We start from the raw sequence: 6,000 nt of genomic DNA on the forward strand, positions 1-6,000 counted from the left end.
ATATCTTAGTATGTGCTAAGCAGAAAGTGCCTACATGACCAGCCCACAATAAAAGCCTTGGTTGCTGAGTCTCTTAACAGGTTTCCCTGGCAGAAACATTGCACACGTGCTGCTGTATTTTTATTGCAAGGGGATGCTCTGTGCGAATGCTCATGGGAAGGAGAAAGCAGATGGAAGCCTGCACAGGGACTTCTCCAAACTCCACATGTGTCTTTTTCTTTATGCTAACTTTAGAAAGGCTATGTTAGCCTTAAGTAAAACTATATGCCGAGTCCTGTGATCCAGTGACACCCCCACATACCATCCATTTTTTGATATTAAGTAGCCAAATCATATAGGCCACCTTTGTTTTCCTTGAAGTTTCAAAATGCATTTTTACAACCACAATTAAATATAATATATATTTACATTATAACAATTAGATGGTTTTGGTTATAATTATCCTTACTGTCACATTTTTTAAATCACTGGATTAGAACTGTCAATAAATGAGGTTACAACTATCATAAAACTTACAACTTAGTAACTACTTCTGACCTAGAACAAAATGTTAAGCTGGTTTTTAAACAAAACAATGCATTTTCTGAACTAGGCAAGGTTGTGTTTTTTTTGGAGAGGGCACTTTACTCCCCCCAAAAAGAAAAAAAAGTACATTTGTTTCCCAAACTTGTTCCCAGCAAGAAATTTTTCTTCTTAGTGATGCAGAAGTTCTTTTTAGATATTAAGCTGTTACTCTGAGTTAAAATATTCTATATCCTACCTTTAGTTAATGACATTTCTATCAAGTTCCAGGCTACTAAAAGCAGGCACGCACACTTTTCAATTACAAATACTTCATGCAATTCTCCCTAGTTGGATGTATTCAAGGAGTGTAAAAATCCTTTGGTGGCCCATTGTAGCCAACTTCCAACAACTGTGCCTCAGGAACAAGACAAAACATATACATGCTGCTATCTCTGAAGTGACTAAAGTAATTCTCTAGGTAAATTAGAAAATGAGGGAGTTTCTCCTAACAAACTGTAAACACTGATTTTTATCATATTCTCTAATATTTCTTCAAATGCATACTTATGCTCATGCCTGCTTCCAGGAACATGTCAACATTATCAGTCTTTTGTTAGGCTCTTTTCCATGGAAACAAACCAGGCTTAAGGGCCCTGAGAGCATTCACTGCAGCTTCTGTGACTAAAAATTATGGTTGGTAAGGAAATGATGAGTCAACTGTGCAAAGATAAATTACAAGGGCATTCATCATAGCTGACATATAATGAGAGGTAAATAATCTTCAACATGCCAATTTAATTTACTACAAGAAACATACCCATCTATATAACCAGAATACTTGTTTCCACATGAGGAGCATATGCTTTTCTTGTAGCCAAATTGTAATCATGAAATTGCTTAATCAGCACAGAGTCTGAACAGGTGGCACATTTAGATAAAATAAATGCTCAATAACAAAGACAGCCCAACATTGAAGTCTATACACCATTAACAGTGGTTTTAGATGAATGATGGGATTATAGTTTATCTTGACTGCACTCTTTATATCCTTGTATTATTTGAATTGCTTATTATAAGTACCTCTTTATAACCAGGAAAAATAGCACTTCCATTTTGAAATAAGCTAGGAAAAATAAAGTTATTAAAATTAATAGAAAATTGTGGCTACATATGGCATAAAATACCTAAGGAGTAACATAAGAAATACTGGGGGGATCTACATGATGAAAATTATGATTATTAGGACATAAAAAGACTTGACTAAATGTCTCTAGAAGAGGAGAAGAAATGTTACAAGCAAGTTAATTCTGACCAAATGAATTTATAAATCAAATGCTACTATATGATAAATATCCCTAAATGAATTTTTTAGATGAAGCAGAATTTTACAAAGTAATGTTTTTTTAATTTTTTAATTAATTTATTATTTTTTTTTGGCTGCATTGGGTCTTCGTTGCTGCGTGCGGGCTTTCTCTAGTTGCGCCGAGCAGGGGCTACTCTTCGTTGTGGTGCGCGGGCTTCTCATTGCGGTGGCTTCTCTTGTTGCGGAGTACGGGCTCTAGGCGCGTGGGCTTCAGTAGTTGTAACACACAGACTCAGTAGTTGGGGCTCGCGGGCTCTAGAGCGCAGGCTCAGTAGTTGTGGCGCACGGGCTTAGCTGCTCCGCTGTATGTGGGATCTTCCCAGACTAGGCCTTGAACCCATGTCCCCTGCATTGGCAGGCGGATTCTTAACCACTGCGCCACCAGGGAAGTCCCCAAAGTAATTCTTATATTCAAGTTAATGATGAATTGGAGAACAGTAGCTAAGAAGATATTGAGAAAGAATAAACAAGAAATTTTACTATGAACAAGGAAGGAACAGACCAGGGGTCAGCAAACTACAGCCAATGGGTCAAATCTGGCTGCAGACAGATCTTGCATTCACTGTCTCTGGTTGACTCCCTGAGTGAATAGTTGCAACAGGGACTCTGTGGCCTACAAGCCTCATATATTTGCTATCTGGAATTTTACAGAAAATGTTTGCCAACCCTTGCAATAGACACTTTAATTTTGGTGTCATGCCATAGGCTCTTCTCTAAGGGAGCTCATTAAGACCAAGAGAAGGCAAATTTACGAGGTAATACAATCCATGAATATCACAAGTAAGCAGAAGCTGGCAGGTAGAGAAATAAAGGTTGGGGAAGCCAGTTAAGAGCAAAAGAGGACTTCCCTGGCAGTCCAGTGGTTAAGACTCTGCACTTCCACTGCAGGGGGCACGGGTTCGATCCCTGGTCGGGGAACTAAGATCCCACATGCAGTGCAGCCAAAAAAAAAAATAAAAAAATAAAATAAATAAAAGCAAAAGAAGCATGAAGGAACTTTAAAAATACTGATGCCTGTGGCGATTAAATCACAATATCTCACCCTGGTTTATTTTTAAAGTTCCTCAGTTGATTCTAATGTACAGCTCTGATAGAGAGCCACTGAGCTAGAAGGAACAGCAAATGCACAGTGGCTGAGTGATGTCAGTGGTGTAGCACAAGAGTAATGAACCAAAAATACCTGCTGTTAAGGTGCCCAGAGCGGCTCAAATCCAGTTCCCATACTCAATATTGTTCCTATATTTAGATTCCCATTATAGCCCCATTTTCCACATTGTTCAACATATTTATATAAAATAAACCCCTATTAATGAGGCAGGCTGAGTGATTCTTCATTTCTTGAGACCAAAAGAGCCAATTTTGTATAGAAATTTGTATCAGAAATACAGTTGCATGAAAACAGACCCCCAGGAGAAATATAAAACATTTGGAATTGTTAGGGTAAGACTGTAGGGTAGAAAATCATATACAATCCCCTCCAGATACCAGGATGCAAAGTTTTTTTTACAAGTCCAGGTTATGTTGTGGCAAAGCCACTAATTACACAATTGCCTTTGTGACTGATACATACAGCCACTTAAGGTGAAGCACTGAGGCTATTGGTAGTGGTTGTATTATAGCAACAACAAAAAAATAAGCAGAGCAGGGTTTGGCAGTTATTTCTCTTCTGACAATGATGTGCAAATTCCAACATAACCATGAGGTGCTGACCCTGGAAAGCATGACTTTATCTCTCTTATAGCTAGACATGGTGCTCAGTTACCATTCCAACAGGCATGGAATAACATGGATCAGACCATAGGTTCCCAAGCTTGAGAACCACTGGACTAAATGTGTCCAGTGTTCAGGTTCCTACAAATGTACACCCGCATCCTTCTAAAGATCACCACCCTATCTATTGTCACAGCTGTAGCACAGCCCTTAATGACCAGCTTTTGTTTCACATTATCTAGTACTACATCCTCTCCAATGAGCAGGATTGTCGGGACCAATCCATACATTGCCAGCATGTCTAAGCATGAAAAAGCACTGCACAAGTAAAGATAAACTAGGCCAATTAGATTCTCACTCTTTGTAATTTGAGTAGAAACAATGAAAACTAGGTCATTACCAGTAAAAGCTGAAGCTGAAAGCCTCACTGAAGTAGTGGCAAAGCCAGTCATGAGGAAGAAAAAAAAAAGTAGAGAGGAAGAGAATAGCTGAACAAATAACTGATTTAATTCAAGTCAACGGCACAATGGAAAAGGCCTAGATGTGCTTAAGCCCTAGAGCCACCACAGATGCAATTCCATACCACACTGTTCTTAAGATTTCTATGAAATCCTATCTTCCTCACTGTGTGTATCTTACTATGTGTATCTATTTGATAAATGTCTATTTCTTGAGCTAATCCTGTGTCTTATTTCTTGAAACCAGAAAACCTGTGTAATTTAGAAAATAATGTAGAGTTGGGCTACATAAACAGAACTTTGGCAGGAAGTAAAATATTTGGACCTGGTTATGACTTGGTGGTGGGGCAGAGAACAGACACACCCCACCACAACCCAGGCTAGAAGGTTAAGGGCCTACAGGAACTGCAGCCAAGTTACTGTCACAGGACCACACATCCAATGAAGGTAACTTGTGGCACAATCACAACAGAGAAAACTGAAGTGGCCAAGAAGATCAGACAAGTGGATGCTTCTAAAATTGGCAGGGAAATTTCTAAAGTGGCCTCATGACATCAGACTATAGCATCTGGCCGTGACTTAGTTACTCTCCAACATTTCTGCTTAAGTAAGAGCTGGAAAAGTATAAACAGAAGCATCTTTAGAAATGAGAAAATGAGATGAGGGGCATATGTGATTAGTGGTCAAGATGTAGAAATGCAATACAAACACACCTGAATCAAGTCGTGGCTACACTCACAGTCTCATCTAAGGTAAACTGTCCCACTCATAGTTCTGGAGATGAGGCAGTCTGAGAGAGCAATGAATTTTAGAATATGACCTGTCCTGTCACCCAAAGCTGAATGTACCAGGTGTGGGACACACTACCTAAGTGCTGTGTCATTGCACGACTCAGAAACTGACTACCCCAGCAGGGGGTGAGATAAGCCATTTAAATCCTTGCATTGAGGAATAAAGTTTGTGAAATACAAAAAGAGTGAGGCCCATAGCAGAGGGAGCTGAATATTAAATGACAGCGCTGGGAAACATGAGATACAGTCAAGGACACCAGAGCAATAAGCAAGGTTTAGTGATGAATAACTGAAAATTTATGAGGAAGCAGAATTATAAACAAAGCTAGGAAGTAAACTAAAGCTTGAGTAGATAATGAGGAAGGCAAAAAAGCAGAGAAAAGGAGGAATGAAGACATGTGATATATGGCATAAGGTCAGTTAATAATACTATAGTGAATACTGAAAATTTGCTAAGAGAATAGATTGCAGGTACTCTCATCACAAAAAAATAGGTAACTAGGTGAGAAGAAAGTTAATTAGTTTGACGGTTGACTATAGTAATCATTTCACTATGTATATCAAATCATCAAGTTGTATACCTTAAATATATAGAATTTTTATTTTAAAAAAAGATGTTAAAGGTGGCATACTAGATGAATGATACAAACCCCTGTTGCTTGCATCTATCTTGGAACCGTTTCCAATCCTCAAACCATTTTCCTCAGAGAGGAAACTGAATTTCATTTTCTTTATTTTTTAACTGTCTTATTCAAATACTGGATTTTCTTTATTTGGACTCTTATGAAACCTTTGTCTACCTTAGAGGCTGGCCATGCATAGCCATGGGTGGTCCAAATTGCCTGGCTGACCCAAGAGAGGTCCGTTTCTTGAAAATAAAAGAACCTACAATACCAGAAATTGCTAACAGAATTCCAGGCATAACCGAAGCTCACCAAGAATGTGAGTTTGCTCGATTTGGTTAGCGTGTCACAGTAGGGGATAAGGAAGTGAGAATCCCCCCACATATTAGAACAGAATGATAATAGCCACTAGGAGGCCATTGACAGAGCTGCTAATTAGGCATTTAAAGCCATCAAAGATGATGCTGTGAGGGATCTGGCAACTGTTGCAATACAGCAACTTTCCAAGTTTTTCTTTAATGGCCAGGTAGTAAATATTTTAGGTTTTGCAG

This window comes from Balaenoptera musculus, chromosome X (genome assembly GCF_009873245.2).
Source record: "Balaenoptera musculus isolate JJ_BM4_2016_0621 chromosome X, mBalMus1.pri.v3, whole genome shotgun sequence".
NCBI lineage: Eukaryota > Metazoa > Chordata > Mammalia > Artiodactyla > Balaenopteridae > Balaenoptera > Balaenoptera musculus.